Genomic DNA, 26,232 nt, shown 5'->3' on the forward strand with positions numbered 1-26,232 from the left:
GAACACTTAGCAAGCTCAGAGCCAGCCCCCACAACATTTTTAGAGACAACCAGTGTGGATGGCAGTTGTTTCATCCATGGAAGCCACGCTGCAGTTCATTATACACAGCAGCAGAGGTGCAGCCAACATGCTGATTTATAACAAGACACATGAAAATGTTCACAAAACACCCTCTCTCTCTATATATATATTAACATTTATTTCATTTTGAAATTCAAAAAGGATCAAATCATCTCTCATTAAAGTGAATTGATTGTACTCTAGCTACACTGTTCATATTTCATACAACCAACATAATGCATGGACTCTCCATGACCTTTTTGGCAAAATAAACAATAACTAAGGAGATGTCAAATAAGAATGCATAAACTCTGTATTCAGATGCTTTTATTTGCTTAAAAATATGTAAGAACTTCGTTTTAACTTTCTGGTATATGACCCTTGGATAACTAAATAATCTATTCCCTCTGGGTTGGAATTAATGCTGGAGTAAATGTTAAAATAAGCATTTTCTTTGAAGATTGGCAATATAGTTAGAGCAAAGAAGTTATATCAGTTATTAGGACACATAACAGATATTCAAATTCCTTTATTTTCTAGAAACAAATATCCTGGAAGAGAAGTAAAGAAGCCAGGTGACATTTATGGCTGAATTTATGTGGCTTGTCTTTTTTTTTTTTTGCCTGAAATGATGGCCACATTTACATTTTGGGAAAGCAATGAATTCCCATCTCAAGTGCTGATATGAAATGACTGAGATCCCTGCAGTTATATAAAATCTATCTGGTATTAGCACAGATCAGACAACAGAAGAAAATGTATTATGAAAGGTATTCTTAGTATACTTCCGTCATTGGATTTCTAGTGACTGATCTTAATAAATCAATACTCACTTCTGCAGGCAATCCTTTGCCATTTCTTACTGCCTTTGGACCAATTCATACCTTCATTTTTATCTGTGTGGCAATGCAAGGGCAACAGATCTACACACATATAGACAAAAGAGGAATTTTATCCACCAGGACCTAATGAATGCCTATAGTTTGACATCTTTTTAGCAATGTTCTATTGATTACCTTTAGGGAGAAGAAGAAAAGAAAAGAAAAAAAAAAAAAAAGATTTTGAGCAATGACAAGGACTGGGTTTAAGGACTGGGTTTTATTTTCTGTAGGTAAAACAGCATAAGGCAAGAGAAAAACAATCTAGTATTAGCCACTGCTAATATTTCTGTCAGGCAGAAAATGGTGAAGAGGAGCAGCGTAGAAAGTATTTGTTGCACAGAAGTTGCACATGACAAAATAAATAAAAAAATAATAATAAAAAGTTTGAATAGAAAGAAAAAGAAACTAGAAAGAGTAAAAATTCTATCTTGTCAAAGAAGCCTTAGCTATAATATTCACAGTGAACTTGGCTCTCAGACTGTCCCTAAAGGAAGAAGGAAATCTTCCAATGATAATCTTTCAAAAGGGAGAGTACAACAAGTCAGGATTCCCTTCCTAGTGTTTCTAAAACCAGCTCTTAAGTTTCTCAGACAAAAAGAACAGTACCTTTACATCTTTTAACGGGTTGTAGCTGTTTATGTCTCCTTAAACACACATACCATCTGCCTTTAATTTTCTGTGAGCAGGTTACTATGGTATCTACTTTTTGTGCTTGGGAGAAGTTAATATTAGACCCAAACTTTTGATCTAAGTATATTCAAGCATTCTTCTCTTCAAAGGAAATCTTCAATATGCAGGAAATGTGATATTAGACTCACTGGTTGGTTAGTTTTCTAATTACTCAAAAACTCCCCAACTTAGACGATATCACTATTGTAATCTTGGATGTGCCAGAAGTTAATTTCTGAAAACAAATTGCCATTACAAAAAATTGCATTCAGAAGAGATTATTGAGCACTTTGTTCTTTTAGCACATTTTGTCATGGTTGATGTATCTTTTTAGAATGATCTGCATTAGAATTATCAAGGGAAGCAATCTTCCCCCCAGCTGATCACTGTATAGGTGGTCCTTTCATGAATTTTTATTTGACACATTTTCCATTTTTCCGTCATGTTCTTACTGTGTAAAGAGAGGCTTTTACAGCTAAAAGAAAAGTTTCAATGACAAGTACAAAAGACTAACAAGAGGAAAAAATCCTGCATATAACAAGCCAAAGAAAACCCTTGTAGCATAATGTCCACAGTGATGTCAGTTTCAAAATATCCACCATTCTGATGAGAGGAAAAAAGCCAATTAGACAAGTTATCCCAAAGCAATTTCAAAAGCCTACAAATTACAATAGCTATAAAACCCCATCCCAATAGACTTCTACAAACATGTAAATTAATACTATTGAAAAGCAATGCAATCAGGCCTCATTTATCATTATAATATCTTCTGATATTATAATATCTGCTGAGATCAAGACCCAATATCAATCTATGTATATCATAGACAGTTTATTTAAAGAGGTAACAACTGCTATTTAAGCAGCTCCAAAATCAAATTAATTGTCCTAAGAATAAGTGATATTTAAGAAGTGACACTATTTGCTCAGGCTAAACTAGAATCAGCAGCTTTCATTTCTAAGGTGTGCAGAATAGACTAAAGAGCAAGAAGCTTTTCTTTTCCTAAATTGCAATAGTTTTTAAATCTCTTCTGGATGTAAGTTAATACAGGAAACACCTGAAAACTCAGAGATAATATGTTTCAATATTTTTGAGGCTAAAGACAATACATTAAAGATTACTCCACACTTTAGTGTGGCCATAGTCCTACATTATGCTAATACTATTACTGCTAGTTGTAGACTGTACTTTCTGGAGCATTCACTACCTATTGAAGATAAAGTTGGTTGAAGATATTGAAGATATTGAAAATATTGAAGATAAAAATGGTTGAGACTCTTGGTGGTAACAATTTCTAAGTCCTAGGTTATCAAAGTTGGGTTATCAAAGGATGAAACAATATTATGTTGTTTCCAAACTGCTTTGAAATAACAGTTGAAGGAAGACCCAGAACCATCTGAATGAGTTAAAAAAAAGACTAAGCTGTCAGAATCTTTACTGTGTTTTTCCCTACTTCCCTGTGTATAAGTTTCAAAAACAAACACTGCAAATCTCTGTCAGTGAAAAGCACAGAGTGAAGCAGAGGAGAAATAAGAATTACTCGTTTTAGTTTTCTCTCCAGTAGACCTTGCTTCCTTACTGGTAAACAAAACAAAATCAATCTCATCTTCACCTTTAAAGCATTCGGAAACTATTTTTCCAGTGTGTGGATGTCTATGTTTTCTTCTGTAGATTTCTTTGGTAGCAAATATATGTGGTTTAACTCTCAAGGCTCTGTCAGAAAAGCTCTAAACATAGTTCATCCACCCTTCTTACAAAAGTTTCCACCCTGCATGCACAGGTCTAAGTCTCAGTCTCTGCAGTTTACTGAGAGGCATTTTAAGGCAAACCCATTTTCACTGGCAAGTCAAGCTTGACTACTGGATCAGAAACTGAAATCGCTGATGTGCAAGTACAGAGAGATCAAAAGGAAAGACAGCTGTGGTCAATTCCAGTGTTGGTAAACCTGGATACGCCGGAACCATCTTTGCAAGTATTGGTCAAATTTATAATTGGTGCATTATTCCAGACTAACTATATACATGAATCTTAAGTTAAGATCCTATAGAGGTATGGGAAGAAGAGAGATTGGCAATGTTTTATATAAATTTAAACATAAATATAAAACATTGGCAATATGATTTCTAAAAGCTGGATAATGCAGATGCAGTAGATTCAGAAATCTGTATATATTTATTTCTAAGAGACTTAAGACATTTGGTTTTCATCTTATGCTGCTGGTTTTGTTGTTGTTGTTTTTCCCCCACAACATTATCTGGTCTGCTTAATTCAATGACAGCTGATGTAAGGTAAACCAGGATCACACTGATGATTTCAACTTTTCCTGTTCCACAGCCAAACTTGCCTTGCAGATTTGGTAGTCAGAATTTTATCTTATGGTAGCTTTCTCAGGATTATCTGATTGGAGTTTTCAAAGTCTTGGCACAAATATTCTCTGAGAACATTGAAGAGGTGCGACATATGCTTCCAAAAATACCTTAGGAATAGACAGAACATGTTAACAGGCCATAATTACTCACAGCCGGAAATCTTTGCCTCTGGGGAAAACAGCTCTCCCAAATTTCTTTCAGTGACAAATATTGACAAGCTCTGTGCCACACTGTGTTTTTCTGACAGAATTTTTACTAGAAGGTAGAACAGAGCAGAATCAAATCAAGGGCAGCTTGGACAACGTTGTGATTCGGTAAGGAAAATCTTTCATTAAATTCCTGGTAAATGAGAGATGAGTGCATTGCACATCATCCTGTGAAAAGCACAGTCAGCTTCCATCAGAACGTCTGGTGTTGTTTTCCACCCCTCTAAAACATAGTTCATAAAACAAGCAGTATCTTACACCATGAACACAGTTTATAATTGCTTCTTGTGTATGATGAACAGTGGGGAAAGGCTTTCTACCACCTCCTCTTTCTCCACCCTTCACCATCCTAGTACACTTGCCTGCCTTGCATGCTTGATTAGCCTCTTTGAAAGGCATTGTACTGATTGGGGCTCACATCTGGTGCGACTAAAGAGGATCAGCAAGATGTCACCAGGGACAATAAGGAGAGGGCAAAAGGCCATCAGCTGTGGGAAGGGAAATGAGACTGGTTCTTGGTAGGAAAAATGGGAAACTATGTTGGGATGAGAAGCTTTTTGAAACATTTTTCCCTCATTGAATTCTATTAATAGCTCATCCCTTTGGAATTAAAACATTTTAGCAGTGCCGGACTAAGTCTTGTCTCCTCTGACAATTCAAGGGTATTTTTAGGCTACATAAATTGTATGTAACTATTCAGTTAACAGAAATAGGCACCCGAAGACATTCAGGGTAACTTTGCACAAGTCATTTCATCTCTCTGTGCCTGTATTTCTTTCTTTGCTTTCTCTGGACAGATTACAAATTCCAGATATACTCATAAACATGCATATCTGGATGTTTTACATTAACAGAGTGGAGATCTTACTTTTTTTTTTTCCATGAGCCAGCCACATACACATAATTCCTAACGTTTTATTTCCTAAACCTGCTCCCAGAACCAGGGTCTTAATCTTTTTCCAGTTCACCCCAAATGATAATATTCATCACCTTGAATCAGTTTTCAAATTCTTTTTAGTTCTATAAATCTACTAAGTGGTCCAAAAATTTTTGGATTAATTAAGTAATTTGGATTATATGTTTCTGATTATGTTTTATTTTATTAAATAGAGATGGCCTCAGTTTAGCTTTCCTATTCCCAAATGCCAGCATATAATGTCACTCCATATAGGTGAGGGTCTCCAAGTCAAAAAGAACTGTGATTTTCCAACTAACTATATATCCAGCTATATAAAACCTTTCTAAAATTTACTACCTCTATAACCCTGTGAATATTCCTGAAAGTGTGTCAGCTGCTAGTAAAACCACCTAGATATCAATGAATTAAACCACTTCCTCTAATCTGGCATTTTACATTTTGCTTCCTGGGGCAAACTCTTAAGATGTAATAACTGGTAAGCTTTTGATATTTTTTATTCCTCAAAACACATTGAAATCTAATCTTTAAATCAGTAACAGGATATTTATGAACCACATACCAGAAATGGCTATTTTTTAGTTAATAAAGTAAGAACAACAATTACTATGCAATTTGGAAGAGCTTCATTCTTGAGTCATTTGTATAAGCATTCAGTAATATGAAATAAAATGTTTTTAAATATTTTATTATATTTGGCTGAAAATCCATCTGATCCTAGAGCCTACTTTAAATTCTAAAATGGAATTTCTTCCATTTCTGACATGAAAATAACTGCATGTAGACTCTACTTTCAGCTGAGTATTTGTGTGTGTGCATATGTATTTGTGAGACAGAGATTGACAGAGAGAAAATAGTTAAAGGTACAGTATATGTATTATGCAGTATATATTATATATATACTATATTATATATTATATTTTTTATATATATGGCTATATATCTACATCTATGATTCTATGATTCTATATTATATATATACTTATATGTATATATGTACTTTCAGATTTGCAATAAAATTATGTTTCAAAATATGGGGATCAGGAATACTAGCAAGCATTGATAACTATTCATTCTTCTCAATCTGTGCCTCCATATATGAAACAGATGGTTTGATATTTTGCAGTGATATAGTAAGCATTCCCTCATCCCAAGCCAAATCTGCCATCGGCAAATTCATTCCTGCTGTAAATTATAACTCAGTTGTCAAATTAAAAATGTGACGTTATAAGAGACCTTGTAGCACTAAGCAATAATTTACTCATCTCTTTGATTGTATCCTACTAATTTTTATTGTGTCCTTCAGACAGATTCCTTTCCAATACTGATAGGTTAAGAGACATACTTCTCTCTGCTCCCATTTCTTCCTTGTCACCCAGTTGATTTACTCCTCCCTGGATTTATATATTCTCCAGGCATGTTTGTTCAACCCCTCACTGAGAGTAACATCTTCCTGCCCTTGGAGTTTAGAAAAGCAGCTGAACTTCTACTTCACAAGAAGAATAAGAGACATACAGGGTGCTGCTAACATATTCTATATATATTATTCTTTACGTTTGGAATAGAATTGCTTATAGCTATGTGTAAAGATGAGGCATGTCTTTATTTAAACAAATATTAAACTAAAATAATATCATACGTACAACTTTTAAATGTTATCCTACAGCTGCAGATGGGCACATACATACAAGAACATATCTCAGGGTCTGTGGCATTCTCCTTCTCTTTCTCCTCATTTACATTCTAACAAAAAAAAAAAAAGAGGGGGGGAGGATTTAGAAATGGTCCGTCTGCTCAAGATGGAAAATTTCTTGCTCATTCCTTGTCTTTCCCATTACCAACACAATGTTCAAACTCTGCAATTATCAGAATCAAGGACTCAGGAAAAAGTATACATTCAAAATTTGTAAGGTAAGATGAGAAGGCAACATGTAAAGTGAAATGACAAATTCTTGCTGATAAATTGTTCATACAGGTAGAAATCATTTTGCAGCTTTAATGCTGGAATCTTTTCTATTTGTAGTAGTAGTACTACATAGGTATAAACGATGCTTTACACAAATAGTAAAAACCTGTGCTGAAATCCTACTTTGAAAAAATCAATGAAAATTGGGTCTTAGGGGAGTTATTATTCACAGTTCCTAAGCAAATATAGATTAAAAAGTGATTAATGGGATGAAAAATATACAAGTAATTGCAGCATTTCTATGATGTACTCTTCTGAAATTCAGATACCTCACATGCATATCTGTGTTTATATGTAGTAGGAGGGGTTTAGCATGGACGTGGCTTATACTAGGCAAGAGAATATGAATGAAGGGCACATAGTTTTCAAACACTGTATCACAACCATGTCAGTAAGATTTCATCACAGCACCATATCAGAAACTGACATCAAATTTTTATTTCTACTATAACCTTTCATCCTCCATATGCTTTTCACAGTAATTAGTTTCTATTCCCCTGCTGAAACAGAGCAACCTTCTCCCCATAGTCTTGGGAGGCTGTTCACATCAGATCCCACTCCCAAAAGTCAATGTGTATAAGGTACATTCGTATTATTTGCTCTACCCTAATGTGTTAAACACCTACACATAACACTGCATTCTTAACCACCCATATGCTGTATCACATGGAGTACTAATTCTCAGTTACGTCCTCTTGTAAGCTGCAACAGACCCACACATCACTGTCAAAAATGTTGAAATAATTATGGCTCTTACGACTCATGAGCATCTCAGGGAACTCCATTATTGAGCATGATGTAGCTAGCAGTTTGCAGCATGGCCAGTTTCCTCCAGAGGGGGTTAATCTTAAGCACTGTTGCTCTGTGATACCTGTCTTCAAAGCCAGATCAATGTTGTGCTTTCTTTTAATGAATAACATAAATGCAACTTGTATAGTCCCACAGTTGTGGTAGAAGTGCTTCCTGTCCCACAACAAAGATGCTGTGAAAGAAGGGGAGGTGCCTCACAGTGCTCACCACCTCTTTTTCACTCACACACATCTCCTGTCCTACACATCAAATTCCTATATCTTTCTAGTCCAAAGCTCCAGTTTCTCCAATCTCTCTTTTCCAAAGTCACAGCTTTCCTTTCTATTTTCCATCAGCATCAAGTTTGGGGGCATAGATGATGCTTCTTTATTCCTTCTTTATGCACCAGCTGAAATCACTCAAAACATGTGGAACCTGAAGAAAGGCTCAACCATTGATATGGCCTTGCATTTTAGCACTTGGGGAATTCAGTGAGATATGTGCTTAGTAACCAGTAGAAAGATTGCCTTTTGCTTACAGACTTGACTTTCACATGTTCTGTTTGGAAACACGTCTCTCACAGGCTTCATTTTTATGTGGAGCACAATGAGCACATTTTTATGTGGAACTTCAGTGAGTGAGTGCTTACAGCAGAGACAGGTTTAGGAATACACTTAGTTTGGATACCCAGGAATGAAAGGTTTGTCTGAGTGCTATCTGACCCCTGAGGCTTCCATTTCCCTGACAGCTCTTTAACCCTAAATACATAAATGAAACAGGAGAGAAAACACAGTCAAAAGCACAGGCACAGCATGGAATGTAGTTCTGCAATATTCTCCTCATAGGTTAAACAGCAGGATGGCAATACCATGGTGATGTGTTTGAGTTTTATGAAACCTTTACATCTTTTATTTATTTATTTATTTATTTATTTATTTATTTATTGGACTTAACAAAACTACTGGGAATTTCGGGGGATATTTCCCAGGAATTGTAATAAAAAATGTGCATTCCTGACTAAACAAAAGCCTAGGCTACACAAATAATAATGATTCTACCTTAAATGTAATTCTTACTCATCTTCTACGATTATTAGGAGAATAAAATTTAAAAAGAAATAAGGGCAGATGAGGATTCAAATTTCCTTAGGAATCAAATATAGCTGATACGTTGGAACTTTTGGATTTTGAATCTGGGCATACTGAATAGTTAATAATAAAATACTGTATTTCACTATTCATCTAGCAGTTGTCTTGGAGTACTGAATTCAAAACAACATTTATCACTCATCTGTTATATAGAAGTGCTGCATTTACCTTGCTATAATTAAAATGAAATTGTTTATTTGCAGTATATCACACATATTTATGCAAGATAGTTGTTGTTTGCTTTTTTTTTCTTTCAAAAAGAATGTATTTCAAAATTTAATTTTAATCTTTTTTTTTTATTTCATGCCATTTCAAATGAAATCCAAAACCACACTAACACAAAATAATGTGCCCAAGGTATGTTTTTCACAGTGTAGAGGACAGCCCTTAGGGAGGCTGAAGAGTGGCGTAAAACTATGGGCATGAAAAGGAAACCACAGTACCAGAGACCTAGGGCAGACCAAAAGCTGCAGCTCATAGTTTGAGTTATAGATGTATAATGCACAGAATTCATTACAATGGAGCAGACAACAACAGACAAGGTGAGAGATGAACAAAAACATCTCCAGAGAGTGAGTTTCCTCACTTACCTTAGACATTATCACGAGATAGACTGGATGACCATTTAAAAGATTTCTGTCTCCACACTGGCAACCAAGGAAACCTAGGTGACTATCTTAGACTTTTTTTTTTTTTTTTTTTTTTTTTTTTTTTTTTTTTTTTTTTTAATTTTCAATTAGTTGTCTGGATTCACTCTGTTATCAAGAATACAAACATTTCAGTGTGTATGGAACAGGAAATGCTGACAGTGAGTTCAACAGGACATTATAAAAGTTCAGGTTTCACTTGCATTCTGCATCCAGGCATTAAAATAGCTACCCATAAAGTAAAACACAGAAAACACAGCATGGAAAGAATCATTTTGCTTTCCCACCATCTTTTTCTGTTCATGATAAGGAGCAGATGTGATGTGCTGATTATGATCTAACAAGACTGTCAGAGAGAGAATAGATTGAAGCTGAACAAAATGGCATCCATCCCACCTCATTTTAGAATATTATTTTCTCTTGAAGAAGAAGAGAAGCCATCCTTCTAAAGTAAATGCTGACATTGCCCATATAGGAAAAAGGATGTATTTGAAATATAAATATATTTGAAGGCATCTTCTGATCTTCTGATCCTGTTTTTGTTATTGTTGTTGTTGTTTGTTTGTATGTTTTTAAGGGGTTTCTACCTTCAGGGAAGCAATCTGCATCATCCACAATTGTTACAGAAGCATCAAACTGAATATCCCTTGGCTTCTACAGTAGGAAGTGTTTAGCCCTGGCTTTAGCAAAGAATATAAAATTGGATACTGATTCCTAAATAGCTCATTTCAGTTCAAACATACTTATCACAGTAACAAGCTCTGCCACTCATGCTGAAGCACAGTAGTAAAGAAACAAACCAAAAGACTTTGGTGTTTGCCAGATGTAGATGCAATACGTCAAACATCTACTCGTGATAAGACTTCTCTGAAATAAGAGATGTGTCCAGAATGACAACTGGAGACAGTTCCCATTTTGCTCTCAGATAGAAAAGGTTGCAGCTTCCTATTTTTCCTCTGTTTTAAATATCACATCCTCATGGCACATAATTTTCCCAGTGCTTTGATGATGTCCTGTCTCATTTGCGGCATCTAATCTTCTGAAAAGCTCATGTGATTTTCAGCTTTGTCCAAGCATTTTCTGAAAGTGTCTAATTTTGTCTTTATGGAAATGTAATTTCTTAGTTCACTAATATGACCATTCACTTTAGCCATTCCTTCTCTAATTTTAAAGATTATGTCTTCGTCTGATCTCATTATTATTACACTTGTCATTCAAAATGAGAGGAAGGGGGAAAGAATTGGAATTATGTCTCCCTGATGAATTCCATCTGTGCTTATGGAAATCAGGGATGTGATGTTCATTTTGAAGCGTCACCACAGAAAAAATAGAAGTCAAGAGCAATAAAATACACGTTTGGAAGGCCAACATCATGACAAGGGGAGGCACATATTTTTCTTACTATCTACAGGTGCTACCATGACACCTAAAAATAATAGTCATGGTAAAAGCCTGGTGGGGAATGAAAATCAAGAGCTCCAGACACTTTTTTTTTTTTTTTTAATGCAATGCAACTACATAAAACTTTCACTATCTGTTACACTATTTTCAAACTATTGTACATTGTATACATTATAAGGACATAGGATTATAAATACAATATAGCTAACTCTTCAAACAATAATTATTTACACCATATTAAGTAAAGTCAGGACAGTTTTTATTTAGTTGTCGGAGCAAGGGAAATTCAGCAAACCTATTTGTCTTTCTTATGTTTCTCTGAGTTGTGAAGTTCAATCCATCTACACAGATGATCTTTGTTCTTGCCAAGGTATTTGAAGGTCAAAAGCAGAGCCTGTAACCAATGCATTTCCAGTGAGGAAAGATCTTTGATTTCTGCAGTATATTAATTCACTGAGAGATAAAGTATTTATTTAATTTAATTTAATTTCATTTCATTTTTAGCTTTCCTTGCTTACGATGTTATGCATGCACACATACAAAAAGAAAGACAAATGTAGTAACAAAAAGTATGGAACATATGTCCCAGGAGCTATATACCTAGGGCCTTGAGTATAACTCTTCTCTACCCCATTTCTCCTTTGAATAGGTATTTCCAAATCATTAAATAGAAAACCTGAGTTAAAATTTAAAAAATGTTTCTGGAAGTCATCTGCTTAAAATTTTGAGAGAGCCCAGCAAAACAGGAAGAATAGTCACTTTAATCTACTGTTTAGGAAAGGCAGAAAGTCAATACTATATCCAGCTTTATGATAACGAATGTTCAAGTACAGGGTGGTAATACTCGTAGTAACACAAGGTTGGGTGGAAATGCAGAGATCTTTTCTGACTCTTTCTTCAGAAATAAATTCCAGGTCAATAATACTATCAGACAAAAGTTCAGCCACTTGGGCCACAAAATTTCTTAATGCTTTTTACTTACTCTTTACTTACTCTTAAAAATGTTTTTTAGAGAGAGAGTTGTTTAAAATTAACAGTGAATGACACATACTAAGGCCAAGTCTTCAGACTAAGTGCACAGAAACCTTAGAAAGGAATCACTACCATGAGGCTTCTGGTAGCATATAATGTGAGATGCTAATTCCTTCTAATTTACAATATGTTTTATATCATTCTGTAGCTTTAACTTTCACCTCGGCTCCACTCCCTTTTTGGGCTATGCATATATGTAGCCCTTTCCTTATGAATTTCCTTATGGAGACATGCATACACCAATCAAGACAGAAAAGTCTGTCTTAATGACTTATCTACAAGTAGAATGAAAATTCATAAAAGGCTTTTTGCCTCTCTGTGAATTAACAAGGCCACTCTGAAGATGTATATCTCATGAGCTATACTGCACACACCGATTAAGAGGCGATAGCGTTACATGCAGAGCTGGACTTTCTTAGCTATCAGTAACACAAAAGGCTTGGCAACACAGGCAGTGGCGGTGGGCAAGGTAAGCACTGCAAGCCCGTGCCAACATCACTGTTGCTAATACTCGTCAAAATTACCTTGGAACATGTCAACATATATACTGCAAGTCCATTTATGTCTGCTGAATAAACATGCCTGCAAGGGTTAAGAAAGCTTTTGGAAGAACCAGATGTCAGAAAAAAAAATTTAGAAAAGTAAATGATCATACATATGATATATGGTGTATATATTAAAAATGCTTTCCCTCTGTTACCAGTATATTAGGATATTGAAGTTGAAAGGATGTTATTTAAGTTGCTTGTTGATTTTCTGCCTCACTTTCAGCACAGACAAAGAAAATAGACTACTCAGGTGCAATTTTGTTTACAGGCACTTACTTACATTCAATGAGAATGCAATCAGTCACTAAGCTATCACACAAATCTTTTTCTCTTGTTTTAGAATGACTTTTTTTTGTTTCTTTGTTTGTTTGTTTTTCTTATGTAAATAGCCGCAAGGTAGATATGTCAAATAAGTGGCTTTTGTAATCTCACAGGTACATAAAATATCAACTGCACCTCTGTAAACTTCCCAGTCATTTTGTCTTAATGAGGAATGACATTGTGTTGCATAACATATACCTGTCTGGCATGCCACAGTGGACAGCTGAAGAACAGCAAGGGAATGAGAAATGCATACACAAGTACAAAGACCTAAACCATTCCTTTAGGAAATTATTCAGGGAAGTATGTAAGCCTGTACTTGACATTTAGCAGTGTTTAAGTGTCACTGACAATAACTACATGTTGTAACTACATATTGTAACTACACACTTGTTTAAATCCAATTCACTCTCAGAATAGTATATTGCATAGCAGTAGTGATGATTACAGAAGTGAAATGAAAGAAAAAAATATTGTAAGGCTGCAGGGAAAGTCTTCATATCACTTTTATATAACCTACATCTTAATATAATAAATTAATGCAGTTATGTCTTAAACAGTTAAACAACATTGCACATGTGGCTTTTGAGAAGCATTAACACAAAACCTTGTTAAAGTGAAAAAAAAAGCTACTGTGGATACATAATTGAAACAATAACGGTGTCACAAGCTCCCACACAATGTGGATTTTAGTGTAAAAGCCTCACTTCTTTGAATAGCATACTTCAAAGCTTAGGAGTCCATTCAGTGAACTTTAGTAAGCTCTTAATCCTTTTTATTTAAAAAAAAACAAAAAAAAAAAAACAAAAACTTTTTTTTCCTTTCTTTCCTTGAAATATTTGTGGGAAGTGTTTTACTATAAGCTGATAGAGATTATTAATTCCATTATTTTTCAGTGTTATAGTTTCATTGTGGCTTGAATATATAATTATAGGAAAATGCACATTCAGTATAGCTTTAAATCATGTTATTTAAATGATTAACATGGAAATGAATTTTTAAACCTGTTCAACCTTGATTACATCAATTATGTACTTCATATGTACATGAGACCAGAGCCAATAAGAATTCTCATATCATAAAACAGACCCTTCTTTATCTTAACATTTCTCATTTTATAACCTTTGTTTTCTTGGTATGTATAATCATATACAGTTTTACAAATTCTGCAGAAGACCTTCAGTAATCTCTTTTTTCTGATACCTGACATTTCCTTCTCCCTTCTCAAAATATAAAGTTCAGAAAAGACATATTTGTTAAAGTGCCTGTCTTAAATTACAGAAACATATAGTAACAAAATAACATTGGAAAAGCCACTCCAAAATTAAAGTATAATAAAACAAGTATACATCCAAATGTGTATAATAGCAATGTAACTCCATCAGTCATAAATCAGGAAAGAAAATAGCAAATATTTTAATATTGCCACAGGAGACTAAAATCTCAACCTGTAATTGATACTAGGTATATTATAGTGACTGGCTCAGAAAGCCAGGTTCTACTTTTATTTTGCCTATATTTTGTCAGTTGGGCTTTTTGTTTGCAAAAACATGGGATGGCATGAAGCCAGGTTCATTTAAAATTTGGTTAGACTTTTTTTTTTCTTTTTTTTTTTTTCTTCCCAGTTCTACAAACTGTGAGTTGAAGAATATTCAGTCTCACAAAGCTGTATGAGTCATGTTTTGGTGTTGCAGGGAAATGCAATGTTCCTAGCTAAGACATGCGTCTGGTCTTAAATATGAGCCACCATGGCTGTGCCCATACAGCTAAATAAAACAGGGACAGAGATCAGCTGCTGCCCACAAGGCTAAATGACTTGTATCAGTTCAAGGCTATCTACTGAAGGCCCATTTTGGAGACAAACCTGAGAGGAAGCTGAGAGGTGTGGATAACCAGGAGTGTACTACTTACGTGTGTTTCATGGCCTTCTCAGCAGATGGTCTCCGAGTGTATGCAAACGGGGAACTGCTGCCAGCCTTGTAAGAAGCCATGGAACCATACCCGGCTCCTTAATGTTGTTCATTAGACTTCATTGTTGAAAAGCAAAAATATGTCTGTAAACAAAGAGAGTAATTCCATAATTCTACCACCCCCTTTTCCTCCCCTGTATAGCGAGATTAGCCTCCCCTACACTGAGTGGTACTTACAAAACCAATTTCCTGATTTCTGAATAGCAACTCTAGAGTACAAAGTAAAAAAATTTAACGTGAAACCCCATCAGGTACTCAGAGAAAAAAAAAAAAAAAAAAAAAAAAAAAAAAAAAAAAGCTTAGCAAAATGTCTGAAGGAAAGGAGCACCCACTCTTTTCTAATAATTCTCTATATTCTACATGAAAGTGGTTTACACCTAACAAGAAGACTGGGCATGTGCTTTTCATCTCACAGAATTTAGACATTTCTATGGAGGCATTTGCACCAGGGCCTCTGACAGAGCTCTAGTGTCGTGGTTCCGCTTGAGTGGGCAACTGAGCTCCACCATAGCTGCTCTCTCACTCCCCCTCCTCAAAGAGGAATGGGGAGAAAATACGATAAAAGGGGCTCAAAGACTGAGATAAGGTCAAGAAGATCACACAGTAATTATTGTAACGGGCAAAACATACTAGGCATAAGGAGATAGTAAGATTTATTGCTTATTACTAACAAGCTAGAGAAGTGAGAAACAAAGGAAAGAAACCAAAAGCACCTTCTCCCCCCCCATCCACCCTCTTTCACCTCCTCCCCGAGCGGTGCAGGGGAACGGGGGAATGGGGGTTATGGTCAGTCTACAGCGCTTCTTCTCTGCTGCTCCTTCTCGGTCACTCTCGTCCCCTGTGCTGTGGGGTCCCACCCATGGGATGCAGTCCTTGATGAACTGATCCGGCGTGGGCTTCCCACAGGTAGCAGCTCTTCCAGAACTGCTCCAGATATGGGTCCGTACCACGGGGTCCATCCCCCAGGAGCAAACTGCTCCAACCTGGCTCCCCTACGGGCAGCAGCTCCTGCCAGGTCACCTGCTCCTGCATGGGCTCCTCTCCATGGGCTACAGGTCCGGCCCGGAATCTGCTCCGGCAGGGGTCTTCCACAGGCGGCAGCCTCCGTCGGTGCAGGGCCACCTGCTCCACCGTGGTCTCCTCCACGGGCTGCAGCGTGGAACTCTGCTCCACCGTGGTACTCCATGGGCTGCAGGGGGACAGCCTGCTTCACCATGGTCCTCACCACAGGCCGCAGGGGACTTCTGCTCCGACGCCTGGAGCACCTCTCCCCCTCCTTCTTCACTGACCTTGGCGCCTGCAAGGCTGTTCCTCACTCCTCTCACTCTCACAGCTGCTGTGTGGGGCAGCGTTTTTTTTTTTTCCTGTCTTAAATATGCTCTCACAGAGGCGCAAAACAACATCGCTTATTGGCTCGGCTCTGGTCAGCAGTGGGGCCCTTCCCAAACATGGGGCAGCTTCTAGATCCTTCTCACAGAAACCACCTCTATGGCCCGCTGCTACCAAAACCCACGTAAACCCACTACACCTAGGCACTTCTAGGGTATGATTTAATAATGCTTAAGTAACTCATTACAATAGGAAAAAATGTTTACATTCTTTTGGGAATTAATGGAAGAAAGATAAGAATTAAAGACACAATATTAATTAGATTTTGCTTTCATGTTTGGCGCAATGAGAAATTTAGGCAATCATCAGAGCACAGAATTTTGTAGACTGGAAGGGACCTCCCACAGGTTTCCACTCCAACCTCTTCAACAAAGTAAGTCCAAGTAGGACTGGGTGCCCTGGGCTGTGCCCAATTGAGTTTTGAATATATTAAGGCACAGAGACCCCACAGCCCCTCAGGCAACCTGTTCAGTGTTTGGTGATCCTCAGGGTACAGTTTTTTACTGTCTATTCATTTCAAATAAATTCTGTGTTCCAGCTTGTGTCCTCTTATCCTTCCACTGTTCACTGCTGAGAAGAATCAGGCTCCTCCTTCTCTACTAGGTATCCGTAGACAGAATAAAGCCTTCTCTTAATGATCTCTTTTTAAGGTGAGCAGACCAAGCTCTCTCAGTGTCTCTTCATATCGCATGTCCTACATCCCTTTGACCTTCTTGGAGTTCCTCCAGCAAATATATTCCACTATATCAATTGTTTTACTTATATTTGGAAGCTCACTACTAGACACAGTACTCCAGATGTGGACTCACAAATGCTGAAAAGAAAAATCAGTTTCCTTGACCTGTTGACTACGCTCTTGATAATAAAGCCTATTATGTGGTGGGTGTTCTTTGCTGCAAGAGCAGAGATCTGACTCATAGTCAGCTTACTGTTCACCAGGACCCAAAAGCAAGAAAGCAAAACTACTTTCTAGCTACTTGATCCCAATGTGTGCTGCCGCATGAGGTCATTCCATCCCACATGCAATTTGGAAATGAAACTGCAAACACATCTAAAAAGAAAAATGTATGCTCTTGCATAACTGCTAAATGCTTGTTCATTTTGCTAAAAGGCAAAATGTATGTCACCCCAAAATTCTTGGGGCACAGTAAGAGAAAAATAAATAAATAAATATTATTTAGACTAGTTTCATCCATGGATGCATTTTCGCCCAGAGCCCATTCTGGTATTTCCACAGGCAAGCGGCACTTGTTTCATAAGGCACTGCAAATAAGATGAGTACAATACCTCTCTCCACATTTTGTTTCATTAGAGATGATAGAACATGTTGTGTATATTGAATGGTTTCACTAATAGGAGTTCTGTGTGTCCTATGCAGTGTGGCATAGTATATATATAAGAAAAAATCTTTCTAAATATACCTGCTTGAACGTTAGTCTGTCCCATTATAAAATATTTTGATTTAATATGCAACAAAATCAGTATGCCCAGAATTTTGCTTTTTCAAGTCATGATTTAGCTGACAGCTACAAATGATATTTGCAGCTGTGGGAAATGCTAAATATGTTCACAAGTGCTTGCAAGATCAGTGTAGCAACAGGCCTCAAGAGTGCAAGCAACGCACACAAATAGCAGAGGTTTGGGGAATAGAGGCTCAGGATGATACCTGAGGCATCAAGGGCATAACTGTCACCCAAATTGTCACTGAAAGAGTACAGTCCTGTGAGTAGGTAGAATTAGAGCATAACAAACATGCATGTATACAACAAAAATAAAACATCCCATGCAAAGTGAAAAAGCAAAGCAGGTAATAGGAAGATATAAATACTGATATAAATAAAGATATAAATAGGAATTCCATGGTGAGGGTGGCAAAAAGCACTGCTTATTTGAAGAGGGTCCTTCTCCCTCTGAAAGAGAAAGAGCACAGCTTTTAGCTTCACTGCTCACCACATTTTGATTCTGTGACTGAGCAATCAGACATGAAGGGTTAAGTTTTAATTTATCATTGGATTAATCACATTATAACTTTAATTTGTTTGTGCTTGTGCTTCTGTCTGCCTGTGTGTGTTTTCTGCTCCGACCTGCCCATGTAAGAAGGTGGTTGATAATTCAGTACAAGTCAGAGTAAACTCAGACGCTAGGTGTCTGCACGCATATGGACTGCAACATACTGGAATATTCTGTAGTGTGTTGTGTGGTAGTACGTTGTACTGAAACATGATACTTTAAGAAATAATGATGTAGTGAGAAAGAAGAAAGAAATGACTCAGTAGCGAATTGGTGAAAACATATTTGTCTATAAATAAAGAAAAAAACTTTTGTTGTTCTTTCTAACATCAACAGGGAATCTGAGCAGTCTTTGGTCATGAATGAATTTGTTATCAGTAAACCTTTTAAGACCAGATATATTCCAAATATAAATAGGTCTGTTAAAATATAGATAGATACGTTAAGGGAGATAAAGAGTGATGAGACCAGCTGCCTCCTCCAGCTGCTCTGGCCCAGGGCCCGTTTGCTGGGGCCCAGCCCAGTCCCTGCAATCTGGAGTCTCTGGCCAGGCAGGGGCACATGGCTTCCACTTTCCCCTTTGCAGGTTCAATCTGAGCAAAAGCAAAGCTGAGCACATATCCCTGTGACACACATAGACAGAAACAGGACACTGACACACCAGCCACAAAGGCTGTCCTAGTCAAAGGCTGCCTTCAACAGCACTTGCACACAGGACTCACATAAAACAGACACAAACAGCTGAGACCTTTCTACCTCCCTTCTGGTAGAAACAGAAGTTCACTAGTATAGGCATACACAGCACTTTCCAGGTTCACAAGTGTACACATGTTCACAGATCCTTTGAGTGTCTGTCAGAGCTCCTCTGTCCATGTCCATACACATACAAGCCCACGCTTGTCCTCCTCCCAGGTGATTGTTTGGGAGCATACAACACTCCTGCCCCAACAGGAGGGAGCCCCTTGCTCCAGCAGCTGATGCTGGGACCTCACTTGCTCAAGTAGGGGACACCACAGCTGAGGTACCTTTCCCCTGCCCGACTCCAGTAGCTGTCAATGAGGTTCACTCACCCACATCCTTGCCAATGGACCTGGCACTTAATCCTTGCATTTTATGTAGCCGTGGGAGAGAGAATGCAAATACGCAGAGGCAGTTAAGGAAAGATTTAATGAGAGACAAATACAAGATAGGACAGACTGCAGTGATCAAGCACAGGGCTTGGCCAGACAAGCATGCTTACCAGCCCTGTTTTTACATACAACTGGCCCTCTTACACAGTTTACTACCTATCCCCCTCTTTGTTTCTCCTGCTCCCACCCTACACAGCCCCCATGGGTTCACAGAACTCTGCAGTTTCCCTCACCTTCCCAGTCTGGATTCGCTGCCCCAGTTCACAGTCTTATCAGCTGCCAAGTCCAGGTTGATCTTCCTGGAAGCAGCACCTGTTTTTTGATAGCCCACTGACTAGTGTGACTGAGAGGTTTGTTTCTTGTCATTGTCTCCCAGCTTGGAAGGCATCAAATGATCCTGCTGGAATAAACATTCCTACCTTTTCACATACTCTCTTAAATTACTGTGACTGACCAAACTTGGTTCCCACCTCTGCCTCCCTTTACTATCCCTTGTTGCCTTGGAAAAGATTCATGACCCCTAAAGAAGCACACATACTCCTTCTACATACCCTTACAATATCCATAAAACAGACAGCTGGACAGAGAGATGAGAATAGATGAATTTAGATGTTTACATTTTGGCTGAGGTAATCCATTCTTGTTCCTAAAATTAATTAATTAATTAATTAAAAAAAAAAAAAACATGGCATGGAAACTACTGGTACATTAAAAAATAAAACAAACAAAAAAGGAAAAAGGCCTGGTTCCTAAACTACATTTGAAGTGAGAGTAGAGGTTCAAAGGAGAAAAAGAGAATTAAAATATGTAAGTCTTTAAGTAGCTGAAATTGGTTACTAGTGGTTTGATTTCTTTTAATCTGGGCGGGGGTAGTATACTTGTGCTATGGGAAAGCCCACAGAAGACACCACTTCTTGTCCAGGCTTGAGCATCTCCTGAATTTAGACTGTGAAAGTGGCATATCTCCATGAACTCAGCTTTGAGAGGTTTAATTCGTTAGACATACTCAGAAGACACCAAATGCAGACTGAAAATACTTGCATTCACCACAAAAACACCAGTTGCTGGACGTCTGTACAAAAAAATCTAGTCCTTGCTTAAGGACTAGATTTTTAAGGCTTCAGATGTCCCCATAGAGAAAGAGAGGCTTATCTAAAGCAGTTTAGAGAAAAATCCTAACTTGGACTTTGATTTGATTTGCCCTAGAGAAAAAAGTATTTCTTTATGGATGTGGGGGTTTAGGGTAGCCTGGCTCCCTTTGTTTAAGTCAGATGTGATTACCACCTTAAATCTTCTTTTACATATTGTCATAAATCCATTAGAGCACCTTTCTGAAAGAGAAGCTGGTGAGAACTTAGCTAGCATTTTTCTATGTGTAAATGTTGATTTAAAGTTGTTTTCCAGATTTTTGAAATCTTTTTGTTTCCTCTGTACATTCTTCCTCTCCCTCCCATTGCTTTTAAATTGTGGTTGTTGTCTGAAGCTTTCAATAGTGCTTATTCATGACTGAGCTGGCTTTCAACTTTCCCTTGCTATTGAAATGGCTAAATTGTGAGTTTATAATGTATGATTTAGATTTAGATTTTTTCTTTCTTAAATGGAGAGTAAAGCTTAAAGGAGAGCACAGCTGCAGGAAGTTTTATTGAAACCCTGAGTACTTTGTCATTTTGAAATCACCCTCAAATTGCCACACATATACATAATAAAATCTGATGCTATGCAGTAATATTTATTGTTTGACTGAATTTTTAACATTATTCTCATTACTGATGCTATTATTGAGTAACAGAATTGCAGTAATCTGTAACTAACATAAATACTCTCCTGAGCACACTAAATAAAAATAAAGATAACCATTCTATGAGTAAGAAAATAGAAGTGATAGGAATAGAGGTAGGTAGAAACGTGAACACAGAGGGTGGGAGTGCTACAGGTTATTATTCATATTTAGTATCTTTCATGAAGCTGCCACATGCAATAGGCACTTAAGGGTAAGAATGCTCAAGGTATGTGCGATGAAAATAGATTAGCAGGGTAAGAATATCTGCAGTGACTACCTCACATATTTTAATTTCCTCCTTATCCTTACAGATAGGTTGATGTTAGTACTGATGCTTAGTTTGGAGGGCTCAGTGATAGAAGAGTCAGGATTACCCTCATCCGTTGTTAAGCAACAGTTGTTAAGCAACAGTACATAATAAAGCTGCTCTGCTGCAGAAACGTAGTATAACAGACATACTGTCTGTTATTAAATGGCTTCTTAATATTGGAAGGAGCATCAGCTTGATTTTGTGTTCTGCTAGATTGGTATAATTCTAGTGAAGTTTTTATACTCGTGTTATACCAGTGAAGTGCACTGACAGGAGATTCAAGTCCTGAAATTATAGAAAGGTAAAATATACTGTGTAATAAGCAGGTAAGCAAGGACTTTATAGAAATATATGTTTTGGTTTGGTTTGGTTTAAAAAGTATTTTTCCAATATAAATAAATATTTCATGTTTCCCAGATTTGATAAACCTCCCAATTTTTAAATATCCTGGGTGCCTCTCTCAAAATCTGTTTTCTGGCTTAAAGACAAGAAAAATCAAATTACTAATTTTGAAATTCATGTTTCATAAAAAAAGGATCCTATCCAAGCAGATGGGACATAGTACTGCATTTTTTTAGTCTCCAGTGTCTAGCCCTTTTTGTCCCACTCTGGGAATTCTGGCTAATGACAGGTTATTATGAAGAAAATTCAGTAAACACTTTATATCAATTCACACTGCATATAAATAAGCCATTTCAATCCATAAATCAACTTATTGTAAATGATTTTGTATGTAACGTTGAAATATAGTTCACAGGGAAAATGCACTGCAGGATATTTTAGAACAACCTACTCAATAGTATTTGGGTTGTTCAGGATTAAAATTAAAACAATAAACTTCACTCTGGATGTGTCTTCATTACTAAAGCCCTGGATCATTTACTTTAACAATGTCAACCTGCTCTCACCATCACATTCAATTTAATTAGGAAAGGAAGTAATATGCAAGAGCACACCTCATAGTGTTCTATTACCTCAGAGGAAAGCATTATCAACTTCTAGAAAGAAAAGGCAGGCTTGCCCTCTTCTCACCCTCCTTCCCTCTGTATTGTAGGAACCATGTTCTTGAGCAGGGAAAGGGAAGCTATGACATATCAGAAAGCAAACAAACAAACAAAAAAAAACATATGAAATGAAGCCTTCACAACTGGAGGAAGGGAGGTGAGTAAAGGTAAAAGGAGCTCATACACTGCTTGTCTCTGCCACTTTAGATTTAGTGATAATTTGATGTTCATATTTGTGGGAATGAATGTGGGCCTCAGCTTACGTTCTTCCTTTTTCTGACTGAGGAAAGCAAAAACGATAAGGGTCCTTTGGCTCTATGACTGGTCATGATATGGCGTTAATAATATGTACTGTCTTTTCACCTGCCGGTGGTCTAAAGTCTACTCTGTGTACAGAGCATGCACAGAGCCAGAAGTCATACCTTTGAAAACATTATCTAACTCCGGGTTCATTTTTCTCTAGTTGATCAGTTAGAGAAAGGAGTAGATTGCAAAATATTTTGTGAAATCTGCAGCAGCTTAAAAGAAAAGACCTTCAGTTTCCAAGAATATTTTCCGTTATAAATTGTTTCCATTAAAAATAGCAGAATGTCCACCATCCTACAATCATTCTCTCTCTCTCTCTCTTTCTCTCTCTCTCTCTGTAGATCAAGAATGGAGTCCTTACTCAGCTTATATTTTGCCCTTATTCTTACAACACTTCTGCTGACTCTGAACTGATCAAGTCAGGAAAACCTGAGTCAGGAATTGGCTGCAAATTAGGGAAGATGAGGCAGCTACTTCCTAGCTTAATGGGTAAGAGCACAACAATAAATCTCTATGCTTCCCAATTTAGAGAGCTAATCAGAACATTTACACAGATGGTTTTAGCTTTGTGTGGTTGCTTTCTTGTTGTTGTTTGTTTGTTTATTTTGTTTTCTTTAACATTTAGCTTTAATGAAAAAGTTGAATATATGCATATTTTTCTTAAATACTTAACAAATCCCTGAGGGAAGAGGTAACAAATGCACACATCAAAAGACACTTTCACTAAACCTTCAGGGACTAGCAACTAAATTTTTAGTTAAGCATTATTGTGTTGTTACAGTTCTCTATCCTTATTTCCTGCTCTGTAGTTGGACATGGGAATGGCATATGAGCTTCAGCAGAATCTCTTCACCAGCCAAAAATCCTTCAAAACAGAGGGACAGTACAACTGTCATATTGGATTAGAGTGAAGGTCTATCTAGTTCATTGGTCAGAACCAAAAGGAGTTCAGCAACAAACAGATGTGAGATAACATAGTTATACATAGCATCCTTTTGGACATTAAACTGGTAGATAAACCTCATTTACTTAGTAAGCATGTTTTAGGTCAGTTCCATTTCACAAGAGGTCATCAAAGTTACTGTAGCCCAGCTAAGGATTTGAACAAATGAATAGGTTATATGCTATCTTAGTTTAGCAATACCCTGTGGAGAAACAGAAAAAGGAAAAAAAAAAAAAAGATGAAAAAAGCAATAAAAGAAACCTCTTCCACTCTCTCCCTCCCCTCCGTCCCCCCTCAAAAAAAAAAAAAAATACAAATAAAAAAAAGATGATATGAAAAGTTAGGGGGAAAAAATAATAATAATAATAAAAAAATGAATCGAGATACAAGAAATTAAACAATCAGAATTTGTTTAAACCCTAACCAAACCCATGATCAGTCAGCTCAGAATTCCATACTTTCTCTTAAAATAGCATAACAAAACCTACACTGCAACAAAATACATAAATAAAATAAAAATAATATGATCCAAATTCACGTCTGCCTGATCTTTGGAGGTTCCTTTAATTGTTTTTATTTTGCCCCTGATGACTGCTTCATGCAGCTTCATATGCTCTGTATGTATATTAATACAGAATCTTGGTCATGTTTCAGCTCTCTTGAATTTTTAACTTCTTAGCCTTCCTTATAATTCTATAGTCAGACCATCAATAAAAAAATATTGTCAAGAAAGGGGGAAAAAGATCCTTCTCATAGTCATGGCAAATGGGAAAGCCACCCGCTAGAACTATTGCCTCCATGGGACTTAACTGCAGAAGATAATACTCCTCACACACAGAAATTAACAATGCAGGTAAACTAACAAGATAAATTATCAATAGAAGCTCCTACATGAACCTCTGAAAGTGTCTCCTGCTGTATTAATCTCATTTATCCAACAAAGTTTGTTCAGCTCCAGAAATAATTGTGCCAAAAAAGGCTGACTGAGACAGGTCCAGGGATAACCTCATTAGCATTTAGCACCATCACCATAAAATAGAGACAATAATCAGAAACAGGAGGATAAAAAGATAAAAAAACTGAAGTCTTTTCTACAAAAAGAAACAAAAAAAAAGTTTTTTTTGGCATTATGCTACTGAACTTTGATGGATCCCTATTGTCAAACAAGTGTAATTTGTGAAGATCAGTGGTTTTAGTTAAACTCAAGTCTATAGTTTCCCATCTTCTAATTCATCTACACAGAATATGTTTCTTTCTTTTGTAAAGAAAAGAGCATAAGGTCAGTCTCTAGCATTTTTATTGGTTCTTTTTTGTTTGTACAGCTAAAACAAACTATAAAGCTCAAATACTTAATGGGTACTTTAGCCAATATTCTTTGTCTGTAAGGTGAAATATGTCTGATAGTGATTGGGGAGATCTTGTTTCAGTACTTCCCATTAAGAATCAGCACTTACCAAGAACTGCTGTTAAAGATACTGCATACTCTAGTTGGCTCCCAGATATAAATTCTATGTTCCCAAGTAGCTGTCTGCATTTCTCCAACTCTTCCTTTCTTTCACCAGCCCATAAGAACACACTTGCAATTTGTCAGAGCTTATGACCCCTTTTCTTTGCAGCTGTAAATTACCTAGTTTATAATATGGCTCCTCTGGGTGTCAGTGGCTTACCCCATCCTCTCTCTCTTGCACCTTGTGCAGGTGTGTTTTGATGACAAACAAGCTCAGTTTTTCTTGTCCTTTCCTCCTCTAAATCCTTACTGATGATCATGACTACTTACTGCATTTTTCTACTATTCTTCTGCACTTGCCTGTGAAGTACTTTCTTGCCTCTCAGGTTACAACAATTATAAATTTTAAATTGTATGGAGGAGGCACTAAGTAACAATATAGTATAAGTAATCTTAAAGGAACTGCTGGGTGTTCCGTGAGATCTTCAAATAAATCCCTTTTGTAGTAGTACTGAGAATATGCTTTCACAACCCAACATTAGATTTTAATTCTTAATTCTAGTTTTGAGTTTAATGTTTTGATTATAAAATACACTAATTTCTGTTCTTGTTACCAATGTTCAGTGACTCCTATGCATTCATTTTATACCAACAGTAACTCCTGTTGCACTTTACAAAAGGTTTGAAATATTTTGTTTTTGAAGTTATGACCCTCTTAAATGTTCTTTAGAGCGTTTGAACAAAGTAGACTCTGAAAGCAAGAATCATCTACAGTGACTATACTACAGCCTCAGAGAAGCAAAAGCAAGTTATTTGCTTGTGTTAGGTAGATTTGGTATTTGCTTTTCCTCTCTGTTTTAATCAAGAATATCAAAGTTCTTAATGAATTCTGTCTACAAATGTCATTTTGGTGAGCAGTAGGGAAGAACCTGCTTTTTCATCCAATGGAAATTAATTCCTAAGAAATCCTGGTTTTACATTGGAATGCAT

General features: G+C 36.8%; 1 long non-coding RNA gene across 1 annotated transcript; it reads right to left on the bottom strand.

Moving 5' to 3' along the window:
- Nucleotides 1-10,650: 10,650 nt before the first annotated feature.
- LOC137850112 (uncharacterized) lies at nt 10,651-25,439 on the bottom strand. The gene is made up of 3 exons (XR_011092270.1): nt 25,250-25,439; nt 14,865-15,007; nt 10,651-11,446 (listed from the first exon to the last, which is right to left on the bottom strand). It is a non-coding gene; the product is annotated as an uncharacterized lncRNA (long non-coding RNA).
- Between the last annotated feature and the right edge of the window lie 793 nt (nt 25,440-26,232).

Source organism: Anas acuta, chromosome 1 (genome assembly GCF_963932015.1).
Source record: "Anas acuta chromosome 1, bAnaAcu1.1, whole genome shotgun sequence".
Taxonomy (NCBI): Eukaryota; Metazoa; Chordata; class Aves; order Anseriformes; family Anatidae; genus Anas; species Anas acuta.